The sequence below is a fragment of the Pyrus communis genome, chromosome 11, assembly GCF_963583255.1.
Source record: "Pyrus communis chromosome 11, drPyrComm1.1, whole genome shotgun sequence".
NCBI lineage: Eukaryota > Viridiplantae > Streptophyta > Magnoliopsida > Rosales > Rosaceae > Pyrus > Pyrus communis.
Window position 1 is genome coordinate 21,273,796 of NC_084813.1, and position 14,786 is coordinate 21,288,581.

A 14,786-nucleotide genomic window follows, 5' to 3' on the forward strand; every position below is an offset into this window, starting at 1 on the left:
TAAGTAATTTGATTAAATGCGGTGTCGAGTCTAATAATTTCCGGGATATTCGATTCACAAATATTTTTATTTTGAGATTTGGTAAGTTATTTTTATTCCACGGTACATATTGGATGCAACCCTCCCTCCCAGTGGTCCAATTTTCTTCTGTGCAGTTTCACCCTCCCAGTGGTCCAATTTTCTTCTGTGCACTTTCCATTATCTTCCAGGTACAGAAACAGAGATCTCCAAAAGTTGGTCCAGATATCTTTGATGAAGAAATCTCATTAGAGGGGGACCTTCAAACGGCTCTCATCCATCCATGAGATCACATGACTAAGTTTTTCCACTGCCACTAATTATGCTTCAATAACTACACAATCTCAAAACAAAACTGTTTAAACTTAACAAACCACCATCAATTTATACTTTTTATTTTCCAAAAGCCGGGCTAGGGGCAAATGATGCATGGTTAATATGAAATTACTAAGATTCAAGTTTGTTTGTCAGTTAGTATTACGGTTTAGTGATACTTCTTTCCATTTCTAAGTAAGTTGTAGAGCAAAAAATAATCAAGAAAATTATGGAGGCGACATGTGGACTCTTAGGTGAAAAAGATAAAATTACCCTTAAAGCACATAAGGATTCTCACGTGCATGCAACGGATAATAACGGCTCAACCGAGGCCAAAGTTGATCAAAATGGTATTTATTCAAAATCCTCTCATCAATCCTCATCAAATCCTTACCCACAAGATAACTCCGAATTATCTTTTCAAATTGGCATTAATTACCAAATTAATTGATTAATTACCAAATTAATTGCAAGATATTATTTGACATAATATCTTGCAATTAGAGCAAGAATTCCACCATAAGTGGCTGGTCCCTATTTCTCCAAATAGGGCCGGCCACACCCCTATATATAGCCCTATCTTCACACCAAAAGGCAAGTTTTTCTCTTCCAAAAATTGTCTAAACACTTTCTATCTTAAATTCTAACTTTGGCATCAAAGATTTTTCAGCCAAGCCCCCCCTCAATTCATCGTGGACGTGTGAGGCTCTTGGCCTTGATCTTAGATGTTATTGTTTTGCATGTGCATTTTCATCAAATAAGAAGAAGGCGGAAATTTACATCCACATAAGTGGTTTTAAGTTCAAAACTAATTCATTCCTCCATCCCTCTGGGTTTATTTATTCCTAAATTTAAACCTAAGACTTTTATTTCTGACTACCAAACTCTTCCCCTTCCTCGGATTAAGGGCACCGCACATCCGCAAGTATTGGTTGAGAAAATGGAATAATGTGTTTTTTTTATATTCCCTTTTATAAATGTTAATATGTTGTTTATATTATTAATATTGTTGATACTTCAACCTTAGATAATCTCTAATGAGAGATGTTAAATGCCTTAGAATGAATGTGTTAAATTTTTTTAATTGGTCAGAAAACTCTCTAATGGCCAAATTTTAAGAATAATACTTGGCTACTCAAAGATGAGTATAAACTTCTACTTAAAACTTTTAGTGTTTTAATCACATAGTTTTGTGCTTATGATAAGAACTGATCATACTATGAATCACACTGTAAAGATCATCTCTGCAAAAAATAAACTAAAACTAAGGTCGTTTAGTTAATCTATTGTAGCAAATACATAGCGGTTCGTAATGCTTTTACCAATTCCGTTCATTTGTTTTAAATAGTTTGACGACTGAACGACCTTATTAATTTAAAAACTCATCTTGCCACTTAGTACTATGATTTAGTGGTATTCCTCTTCACTTGTAAGTGAGAGGTTTTAAGTTCGATTCTCCCCAAAGACAAATTTGAACCATATTATTGCTAGCTAATAGTGAGGCTAAGCCCACCCCCTCCCCATTAGTGTAGATAATATCGTTTGTTAAAAAAAAAAAAAAAAAAAAACAACTCATCTTGGCCAAAAGAGAAATATATATATATATATATATATATATATATATTTTATATATGCGTCTATAGAAAAGTGGACCCCGCTAGTTAAGGAGAGAAAAATAAATGAGAACTCTTATTTACTTGTTCTGAAGATGTAAATGAGATGTAAATGTAGGTTTTTTTACATTTCAAATTTGTATCTCTTCATTAAAGTTGTTTTTAAGATATATCGTTATGTTCTTACATTTTTCGATTTGCGAATAACATAACTGTGGAGCTATCGTTATGTTCTTATAGTTGTCGGTATGCAAATAACATAATTGTGAATATGTCGTTCATAAACTTAAATGCATGTATAATGGATGAACTTCACTGGATACACTTTAAAATACCAAAAACTAACAAAGCTAAAACCAACTTAAGATTCACTATCAATAACAAATCATCTTAAACCCTAGCCGTCTAGGGAAAAATCAAAGGAAAAATTTTCTGCTGCCAGCTCCTGCCTTTGGCTTTGGAGTTGGCCACAATCTTTTTGAAAATCATTCTTTATCTCGTCTCTCTCATTTTTTGTTTACTTTATTTGGTGTTGAATTGTTGCAGTAAAACATTGTAGACACCATGATAATCGTCGTTTTTTGACCCACTCACATAGTTAACACAAGGTATTGGATCAAGTTATCACTTTTGATATAGGGTTGAAACGGGAAGCCATGGAAGACGTCGAATTACATTGGATTAAGTTTAGTCAGTATGACACCTTGGGTTTAGCCGATGCAGTGGTATCGCTTTTGGATGTCCGGAGGATGTGGAGGGCGACATGATTTTATCTTTTTATTTTGTTTTTGTTTAATAATTTTCAGGAATTGTTTTGGAGTTTGGTTTGATTTCTCTCTGTAAGAGAGTTTGCTAGTTTGATTGCTCTCTATAGGAGAGTGCTTGATTTTAATTTTCGTTTTCATGTGCTACCTCTTTTGGATCTATGTATAAAGGGTGGAGCTGTTTGATTTGCTAGATTTACTTTATTTGGTGTTCTGGGATCATAGCGGTGATGAGGTGATGCGATAGACCTATGGGCATCGTACTCCCTATCCCAATTTATGGTTTGAGATTTTGTTCTCACATTGTCTCCATGTAACATGAAGGTTAACAATTTATTGATCTCTGTAATGGTACGGTTCTCGATGAGCTCAAATGAGAGTTTGCAGTTTACTCATTGCTTTGTGATTAATGATGCTTTATTGTAATATTTTAAGATCTAATTTGCAAGGACCCTTTTGAGGACGAATCTTCATGATATGTATTTATAATGCCCTTTTATCAATGCATGAAATATCGTACTCTTAGAAAGAAAAAAAAAAAAAAAAAAAAGAGGCTACAACCAAAACATAGAGAACTGAACAACAAATTCAATTCAAAGTTAATATTATATATGTCGTGTCTTCGTTTGATTCCAAAAGAAAACAAAAAGAGAAATAACATCAAAAATACAAGAGAACAAAAAGAATAAGGACCCCTCCAGCGAGGACCATTTTGAGATTGCGAGGACCTTTTTGAGGATGAATCTTCATGATATGTATTGATAATGTCCTTTTATCAATGCATGAAATATTGTATTCAAAGTTATTATTATATATGTCGTGTCTTCGTTTGATTCCAAAAGAGAAAACAAAAGGAGAAATAACATCAAAAAAATACAAGAGAACAAAAAGAATAAAGACCCCTCCATTCTTTTTCAATTTCTTCTCCAACCCAACATAATGTAATTGACAGCGGTGTTTCTGTTTGGCTTGGTTCATAAGATAAGAACTTCATCTCTCTCTCTCTCTCTCTCTCTCTCTCTCTCTCTCTCACATCGGTTTATTCTCATCTTTTTTTCTATTTGTTTTCTTGCCCATTTTCTCTTTTTGTTTATTGGCGCAGCTAAAAGCTAGTGTCCCTCTCGAAAAAGAGAAGGTCTCAGCAGTGCTTGTGACTTTGGAAATGCTTGTGAGAAATTTGGAGTCTGTGATCTTTACAGTACACTAATTTTTCTCCTCTTCAAGTCCCTCTCCATTCTCAACGTGGTAATGCTTGTGACTCCGGTTTTTCCACTTTCTGCCGAGCTTGAAAAAGTATGGTCTAGCACATTGGCTGGTGTGACGACCGAGCTACACACCCTCTCTAGCATTGAATCGAACCCATCAACCACAATGCCTTGCATTGCACTATAGCATTGCAACATGTTTTCCTACACAAAATTTGAAGAAAAAAACATGATTTTTTGCATGTGAAGATGAATACTTTCATATAAAAGTGATTCCTATTTGGCTTGTTACATGAATGTGTCATTCTTTGTTGCAAGCAAATCGTTATATGATATTGTAAAGATAACTAACTAAAATAAAAGAACTGAAATGTTTCGACACACATGACAAACTCTGGTTTTTCTGCAGAGAGAGGTTACTCTTTACATACAGGAAGCAAAAGTATTTTCCTATGAAAATTACCTCATAATGGTAAGTATAAAGAATGTTTTTTTTATTTTTACCTTATTTACATATGAACAGTGGGATAGTGCTTTTTTAAAGCAGGAGAATTGCATAGGAAATAACTCGTGAGAAGCAGAGAGGAGAGCAGCGGCCGCGATTATTGATGGCTTGAACACTAAAAGCTCAACATCTGCAAACAACATAATGATTAGATAAAAACTGTTAAGTCCTTAGCAGAAACTGAATTTATTTCCATGTCAAAATTTTATCTTGTGGAAGTGAAGTACCCTTTTGAGATTTGAAGATGATTTGGGTGGCTCTGGCTTTGAGAGCCTGCAGCAATGGCGGGTCTTCTAGTTTGAACAAAGAAATGAAAAATGACATGAATGAGAAGGGTGTTATGGAACGCATTCTCCATTTTAGAGCTCCCAATATGAGTACTTCCATCCTTTGAATTGTTTGTGTGTCGAAAATGATGCCTCCATCACCCTATAAAATACCAAAAACACACATTTAAATTAGCAAACGTGAATGTAGCCACATTAAATACACCTCCACCACCCGAGTTTGAATCTCTCTCCCTTCAGTTTAGGTTTAGCTTAAAGCAGGATAAGAGTATAAAAAGACATCATTTAAGTGAATAATTAGTGATTAATTATGGGTTAATAACCACAATAATCAAAATGTTTAGTTTAATTTACCTGAACATCATGTAGAGAGAATTCTGATTTCTTCATCTTGGAAGCTAAAGAAATGCAGGAGATTGCAAGAAGCTTTATGAGCCATGGCTTTGGTTTCTGTTATACCAAGCATGATTTAGATCTTGTAGAAAAGATTTGAGCCCAGAAAACAATTTCTACGCATTGGCATTGGGAAGAACCCTTCTTGCTTTTAAAAACCATTTGTTAATTATACAATTTTTGGTTATCAAAAGCAAGAAAAGTGTTTCCAAGAATCCAAATTGTTAATCTTTTAAGAAGCAAAACACCATGGTGTGCGTTTTTTACCAGCATTCCTTGGCAGGACAAGAACCGATCCAGATAATTTACAGCAAGGTACAGTAAAAGTTCATCAGAGTTGCAACACAGCTGCAACGCCATAAAAAAATAAAGTAAGGAAAAGAAATTTGTGGGTTATATTTTATATTACAAGACGATATTCTAAACTATGTACAATTTAAACCTCTGCGATGGAAGAGATGGCTTCCCTTCGAATCGAGATGTCGAAGTCTCGAGCTTTCAGGCTTTGAAAGTAAGTCTCTGATGTCATGTGATCAGATTCAGTGGAAAACAAAGAAGTGAGTGTTTCAGAGTGGAAGTCATGGGAAATTGTAAGTGGGTTTTCGAGGTCGAAATCCATGGATGAGTCTGGTTAAGTTTTCAGTGAGTTTGAGGGCAGAGCACGCAAGACATTGTAGAAAGGGAAGAAGAAGAGAAGTGGTAAGATAACGAAAAGGCAGAGAATTTGAGTGTTTTATTTTTGGGTTGTTGAAACGAAAGGAAGTGGAGTGAGTGAATGAATGTGTGGGTGAAGACTCGGATTTCATTCATTTACATCTCTCTATGACTCTCACTCCATCGTATAGCTAGTGTGTTGCAATTTAAAAGGATCCTCGCCGGATCTTTTTTCTAAAGATCTCGCGTTTGTGATCATTTATCATACATCGTGCGGTTAGTTTTTTTTAAGTATTTTACATTTAATTTTAAATTTTAAATTTTAAAATAATTTCTGACTACACGATGTACGATAAACGGTTACAATTGCGAGATCCTTAGGATTTCTATGAAAAGGATCTGGTTCCATTTGCATTGACATGTTGGGACAGAGGAATTGAGATGTGAGAGGGTTATGATCAGATGGGTTGCAGCTCACTGTAGTTTGCAAGGAACCTCAACCACGTGATTGGTAAAAAAAGGAAGTTTTCTTTTTGGACATTACTTGTTTATCGTATGAGTGCACTTCACTGTCTACACAGATGTGATTAACGTATTTTAATTATACAAATGTCATCATTGGAATTGTTTATTTTTTAATCATTTAATGATCATCACTGCTAACAAATCAATCAAATTGACAACCGTTTTTGTTGTTTGTAGGTATCAGCGAATCGACAATTTATCATGAGAAAACAACATGTTACAAAATTATTGATTTGTTCTTTATATGTGGATTTCTAACTCCAATTTGATTGGGTTTTGTAAAGATAATCTCTTAAATGATTTAAGAAATTGAATGCTTGATATTATAAAAAGTGTATGATTAAAATACACCAATCACAATTGGATGGACAAGTAGGTGTACTCATAGGTAAATGCAAGTGTTGAGAGTATGAATTCCATACCGGAAGAAGGGACTTTACATGTGTCTATAAGTAATTGAATTATTCTTCATATTGCCAATTTATTTTATGGTGAAACGTCGACTTTTTTTATGATATCAGAATAGGTTGTCCTATATATGAAATTCAACAACTACAAGTACTCCGCATCACTCTATTTGTGTTTTTTATGTAGAATCTTAATTTTTTTCGATAATTATTTTTGTTTATGTGTTTCTAAATTAATTGTCTTTGACCTTTTTGTTATTCGAGCCAATCCAACCTTCCACCTGAGTTCATGCATTTTTAAAATTTGAGTAATTTCTTTTGTGTATCAATCTGATAATACTGTTATACTAAAACAATAAATAAACATGTAGACGGAGATTCAGAATGATAGAGATGTTTGATATCTGTTTAATTTTTATTGGATATTCTCAAAAGAACTAATTGTGCATATCTTCATCTAGAAGTTGATAAATATACTTCCATATAGAGAATTTTATAAGAACTTATAGTAAAATTTATTTTATCTAATTTCTTCGTCATTGTGTACGGAAGTAATTTTTTTTTTTTTTTTTTTTTTATAAAATTAATGGAATCCATTTCCTGTTAGTGTCTTATGATAATCTCATGAACAACAATCGTCAAATTCTCGTTTAAGTTTATATGAATAGCATGGAAGACTCTAAATTTATCCAAGAACCAAGTAAGGTATACATATAATCATGTGAAGGAATCAAGGGAGAGAATGAGGAGAGTCAAACCATCAAAAAATCAAGAGAGGTAATCTAAGTATGCTTAACACATTCATAACTGGCTTTTAAGCATCAACAGCCCTGAAATTATTGGGAGGCAATTTTTACTTTTTCAGCTCCTCGCACATTTCTGCCCATCGTATTTAATAAATTAAGCAAAATCAATGAACTAGATTAAAAATGAATGTGTGAAAATTTAAAAATTGCGTGTGTTTATCATTTCTCAAAATTATTATCCTTGTTTTAACGTAAGCCTAACAATGAAATATTCAACTTCTTCATCTGCAAGTGGCTCTTTACCACAGTGATGGAAATGAGTTGAGTCTTTGCATGAGGACGTAGGTTCGAACTCTGTCAGTGACTAATTTAACATCTAATCTAACAAAATCTATCGTTTGACAAAAAAAAAAAAAAAAACTTCTTCGTCTACCACTCTCTCCCCTCACCGTCTTTCATATATTCAAACATAAATTGTACAGAAGATTTCCTTATAAACATAAAATTAAATTAAAATTAGAAGAGGATTTAGTTCAAATTTACCCTATTGATATTGATGGACAGAGAGGCAACTTGGAAGAAGGAAGAATAATGTTTATAAAATTTTGTATCACCTCGGCTAGCTCGTTGAATCCTAGAAATGAAACAAGTGGGCCTCAAGTTCACCACCCACACCACAGTACTTGGGAATTGGGATAAATTATTCAACAAAAGAAACAAGAAGGTGAGGAACGTTGCCGCTTTACACCAAATTATGCAACCACTCCCAGTGAAAAAAGTCTTTCACATCGCTCCAATTCTTGACCAAACGCTGCCGCTTTACCCCAAACACAAACAATACATTTCAGTCTTTTCATGTCCATGGCAGAGTGACAGCTCGAGCATATTCCTGAACCGAATGAGTCTCCATTCTTCCTTACAAGCAGAAGAGAGTCTACTGATATGTAGTTATTCTGATGCTCTTAAGTTTTAACACAGCAGTATCTAATTAACATGCATGATGATCACGAATGAAATATAATAACATATTAGTTACATAATATAACCATTGCGGGGTTTGATTAAATTCAAGTCAATGAAGAATATGTCATAATTAAGTTGATTAAACTAATTAAAGTTCTATGCAATTAGATATGTATTTGTGAATACATATATGTATATGTAGGTATGAATGTATGTTGTGTAGTGGATGCCTAGTGGCGATTTGTTTGTGGGAACCATATATGAGGGTTGCAAGTGCTGCTTACTTAATTTCCATACGGTTTGGTGATCAACTTTTGCTGACCGAAAAATACTCAAACATGGAACCATAGTTGAAGGATAATGTTAGGCAGTCTAAAATTTTAGATTAAACCTGCACATTAAATTATGTGTTGCAAATAGAAAATAAATATGTTAATCAACACTTAATTAATAATTTAACCATCAATAAGCACATATTTTGTTTACAAAATTTGATTTAAAATTTTAATCTCTCTAACATTACCCAATATATAATAAGAAAAACTAATGAAAAGAGCTTGAAAATTTTGAGTTTTAACGAAAATGACAAAATAAATGGTAAGGTGAATAGTACTAGGATTGACTTTTTAGTGTAAAAATATGATTTTTTTGTTAAAGCGAACAGTATGAGGAGTTTTTTGTTAAAATTCCCATAATAATATACACAATCATTCAAGAGGCACCGTGCATGGTACTTTAAATACTAAACATACACATGCACCGATGGTTCATGCATTAATTCATACAGCCATACCATGAGTCCATGGTCTAAGAGCATCCTCAGTGAGAGGCTTTATATGGGGCTGAAAAAGTGGTGGATATATCCCATTTTAGAGCTTCGAGGAATTTTTTAGGCTTTATAAAAGAATATTTTCTAATGAGGGGCTATTTCTTTTGGGCTATATATATTTATTTATTTATGTAGTAATTTGAGTATGCGATAAAATTTTTTTTTATTAATTTTTCTTAAGTTGATTTTTGGACGTGCTATCTCAAACTTTTGTTATGAACCTTTCAACCTAAAAAAGTTCAAATTGTGACAAAGTTAGATTTCATCATTTATGAGTTGTTCGTTAGATTAGATTCTCTTGTGTCAATCTCATCCGTTGAAAGATACAAACCCACTCTGAAATAATTTGATTTTCATGTACAACATAACAATTTACCTAACATCAATTGATATATTAGTACCATACAATTTTGAAAAAGTTTGTTTGAAAATTTCACCCACAATGCCATTAAGCGTTAAATCAATTTGAAAATTTTAATTCTTATGGAATTTAAAACAATTATTAATTAGCCAAATTGCAAGAAAATATGTAAAGAAAAAAGAATTAAAAAAATGAGAGTATAAGTATATTCGCAAGTAGATGGATAGTGATAGAATTTTTGTCACATGAGTTGCTACTTTTTTGTGGGACCCACATCTTTTTGGGGCTAGATGTAACTTAATTTTATGCTACCCAAGAAAGGAAGTTGCTAGCTCCAGTGGTGGATCTAATCCTATTTTCTGGCTTATTGGGGATGAAATTTCTCATTGAGGCTTGAAATATAGTAGCCTCATAGAGGGTAAAGTCCCCATTGGGGATGCTTTAACAAATCATTTTTCTAAAGGAGTTGTTAACCAGCACTCTAAAAAAGTTATCATGTACTCTAAACATGTAAAATATAAGAGAGAACAAGTAAATGGAGGGTTGTAATTAACGAGTGTTAAGGGCAGTTTCATTTTTATAATTATTTTTAAATTCAAATGATAATCTAGCAAAATTATGCGGTACGTATACATTAATGCACATATCTTACTCAAGTATGTACATATAATACAAGGAAAATTAATAAAAATGGCTTGAAAACTTTATGTTTTAATCAAAATGTCAAAAATGTGTTGTAAGTGAATAGTACCATAAGTGACTTTTAAGAGTAAAAATATCATTTTCGTTAAAAATGAATAATACCGGAAGTGTTTCGTTAAAACTACTTATAATATATTTACTTACACAATCACATAACCACATGCATGTCATTGGCTGAGCATGCTTGATGTTTCTTAATTATACAAATAATTAATTAGTATAATTAGAGACTAGGGTGAGAGTAGTACTAAAAATACTGATTTTATTCACTATATTTTATTTTAGTGTATCACAGACACAATGGACAATTGATCATTAAGAACTTTCTAAACAAAGGTCTTGTTTTGATATAGATGTTACGTCTCCTAACTGCTGCTATAGCAGAAAGCCGAATCGTGGTCCCTTTTTACTGCATGGGATGGTCTATAACCCAAAGCACTCGATCCCCCAATGGATCATCAACCAAAAACCCTAACCAGAACAGAGCAGTAATAAGTCTCTCTCAAAAGCCTAACATTAGTTATGTGAAAAAGGCCCCCACATTCTCAAACGCACCTACTTTTGAAATTATTCACCAATCCAAATTAATACTTTGACCTATCGCTTTTGATCTTGAAATCCACTTGGAGCCCTCTAGTTCCTTTCAATATATAATTAACCAAAAAGTCATCAATTATTGTAATAATTTTAATTAATTAACCTCAATTATATTGTATATAGAGAATAAGGACTTGATAGATTGAGATAGGTCTTGACATTGTTGAAGATCATCAAGACATCATACAGTCTTCGAATCGTATATTAATAAAATTTGAGATTAACCAAATCTAAATAAAGATCGTTTGGCATGTGTCATTGGCAACGTGCCATTCTAGTATAAATGAAAAGAAAAAAAAAATTAAAAATACAAAAAGAAACAATGTATTTTTCAAGAAGAGGTAATGTTATGTAAACTAAATTTGTAAATTAAACGATGTGTCACCAATAAGAAATGATTACGCTCATCAACATGTAAGTAATAATCCAATCATCAACTGTCGTTATTTAGTTTACAAAAAAATTTCTACAAATTTAATCTCCCTAAAATAACATTTCCAAGAAGATGCAATGCAACCCAGCTGCATCATAATTGCTATTTAATCCGTAATATTACATAATAATAGTCTGCCATCATGCCACTCAATTATTTTACCGGATCGTCCTTTGAAATTTTTTATTTTTTTTGGTTACAAATGTGTCCTTAGAAATTTAATTACTCTTTTTTCCTCTGATCATCTGTCTTGAATTTGGGTCATCAATCATTGGCGTTCATCAGTACTTGTATTAATTTCTTACAGGGGTGAAAATAAAGTTATGTGGCGTCATGTTTAGGCCGTGTGATTTTGTGTTCAAGTTAATAATTATGAATCTATAATCTATTTGTAATTTTGTTTTTGACAAACGATAGTATTAGCGGGTTAAATTGTTAGTTGTTAGGGAATATCGGTGAGAATTAAACTCGTACTAAAAGGTATAAGCATAATTATTTTCTGTCGCTGCAGTGAAGCATCATCTAATTATTTGTAAATTTGTTGAAGAATACAAGAATTTAACAACTAAAAAATAAAAAGACAAAATTATATAACTTATACTGTGCAGTTCCACTTTTAATTTTACCTAGACTTTTGGGGATAAACCCTCCACACGTGCCCCACAGGTGTAAAATGCAAGACAATATCAATATTTTTAGTTGTGTATCACTTATCTGTTTCTCTAAAACCTTGATATTGTATGGTTGGTTTAGATATACCTTTAAAATGATTAAAAATGTTTTTAGAGATAATTGTTTTAGATTTCAAAAATACTTAAAGTGTTTTATGCAAGAAGCACCAGTTATGTGTTTTTTTTAGAAAGCACTTTAAGTGCTTTTTCAGGATTCACTTACATTTTACTAAAGATTGGTTCTAAAAACATTTTCACCAAAAGCGTTTTCAGTCATTTTAAAAGTACATCCAAACGATCTCGTAATTAATAGTAGAATGTATGATCTGTGAACTCCTACTCACAACCTTCATGTTAAAGTTCCGAGAGTACAATTGTATCATGTTAAACGTTACCTCGAAGTAGCTCTTGTAAGTGTTTCATTATACCAAAATAAAAATGATTTGACGGTAATATTTAACATCAACGTCTCTGACCTTTTTGTAAAAAACGACCATAGTTGCACCAGTACAGTTGTGAGGCACGACCATGTTTATGCCAATTTTTGTTAAATATATAATATTTTAGACCCTTTTCTTTTTTTTTTTTTAACATGTTAGGTGGAAAATTTATTGATATAAAAAATAAAAGTTATATTTAGACAGGGGGAATACAAATCTTATCCTTCGTTATACAAGCAACGAGAAGGAGGCAAAAACTCAACCCTCCTGAATCTTGAAGAAAATGATTTAAGAGAGGAGGGGAGAGGGGGTTACAAAGGACCAAAACCCCTCTAAAACAAAACTTAGAAATACCTGCAACCAAGCCACAATCTATAAATCATATCTGAAAAAGATTACCTCAAATGGAAAAAGAAGTCCAACGCTGTCTCTTTTATATGATGCCTTTGCAAAATTAGGTATCAAGTCCCACCACGTAAAACTACTATTTATTACACCAAAATTAGCAAAAGAATCCGTCAAAATTTTCTTCCCTAAAAATGTGTTAAAAATAGAAGCGCAAGCGAGCAATATACTATCAACAATTTGCGCAAAAAACTTTGATAAACAATAGGACATCCACAGACCAAGCTAATAGAAGGTAATCAACATACATAGAAACTTTTTATGGTTACTTTCGTGCCAAAGCCACCAAATAAATTGCAAGTAACTAAGGACCAAAGCTTTCAAACGGACTTGGACAATGATGAGACCAAAAACCATAAAGAAATACATCTTCAATGGACTGTCAAGGAGCATAAGAGGCTTGTCAAAAGAATGAAAATCCTTTTTCATAAAGCAATAGTTTGAGGATAATTAAGAATATGGTCACAAGATTTCTCAATAATATGACAAAAAGCGCAATATGAAGCTAAAACCACTCACTAGCGTTATAATAAATTACCAGTTAATAATCACCCATGTTTTTAAGGTACTAAATTCTTATATATGTGGTTGAATAGATTGATGCCAAACCAATTGTAGCCTTTTCTACGCGGAGTATGAAAAGAGTAATAATAGAATTTAGAATGAAATATAGGAGTGTTATTCACAGGTTCTTTTACTTTCCACACAACCTTGTTAATTTTTGTTCATTGATATTCTTTAATTCATTTGATCAAACGGCTAGAAATTAAAAAAACTGTGTGAGAAGTAAAAATGGTATTTAGATAGCAACACCCTAAATATAATAATGCGATACCATCAACCACAGGTATTCCAAAACAATAGTCAAATTCAACTTCTGAGAATCCATGTTATCGTATACCACCGTTGATTGCATGAAAAAGGATCTCAATTTCACATGATTTACAAATACCATCCACATTTTAAACCATTTTTTGCCCTTTAATTATTCTACAAGGGTAACTGAGTAACGACCTTACCATAGGATTCTACTTGTGAGTCATTCCGCAAGGCATACATAAGGAATAGTAAACTAAAATCGATCTTAATTTCTTGTTAGTCGGGAGACAAAAATTTTGGGATACCAGAAGAAACCAAATAAATTTTAATTTAGTGTCTGTTTGTTTTATCACTTGAATCGAAATGCCTGGCTAATTGCTTTGAAGAACGTTCCATTGTTTTTTGGTTGCTTCAAGCTTGCTCCATCTCGAAACCCTACTTTTAATCATTGATGCGGGTACCTTATATATTTTTTCTTTTCTTCCTACTTTCTTTTACTTTGTTGGGTGTCTTCATCTTTGACAAAAACAATGGATTCTCTTTAGTTTCTCAACATTGGTGCAAGAGAAAGCAAAAGAAAATACAAAGAACTATTCTTTCTTACTCCTTGGAAGACCAATATATAGAATATATAATATAAGGTCTCTTTAATTACTTTTAGAGCTAGGTGTATGTTGAGGCATGTTTCACACTCAAAACTTAACTGAATTATTAATTGAATTGAATGGTTTTACACTAATTTTATCGAGATTTGTTGTATAAAAATTCACACTTACCGGATTGCACATATTAAAATGGAAATAATATCAACATTAATTAGCAGTAGCCCGTGAACTGTCGAACCTTTAACAATGTATACATATAAATAAGATTTAAAAGAAGATTGATTGATTATTAAGTAAGTTGTTAATGGAGTTTTGTTAAAAGGATGAGATTTGAGAGTGGTAGAGAGTGAACAGGTTAAGAATGAGATTGCACGCTTGGAGAGATATTGAGGGGGGGGTGGGGGGAGAGAGAGAGAGAGAGAGAGAGAGAGAAAGAGGTGGAACAGGTTGAGAATGAGATTGCACGCTTGGAGAGATATTGAGGGAGAGAGAGAGAAAGAGGTGGAACCACATGATGTGTGTGTTTCAC

General features: G+C 32.7%; 1 pseudogene; it reads right to left on the reverse strand.

Moving 5' to 3' along the window:
• Positions 1-3,575: 3,575 nt before the first annotated feature.
• LOC137709534 (putative cyclin-D6-1) lies at positions 3,576-5,908 on the reverse strand (annotated as a pseudogene).
• Between the last annotated feature and the right edge of the window lie 8,878 nt (positions 5,909-14,786).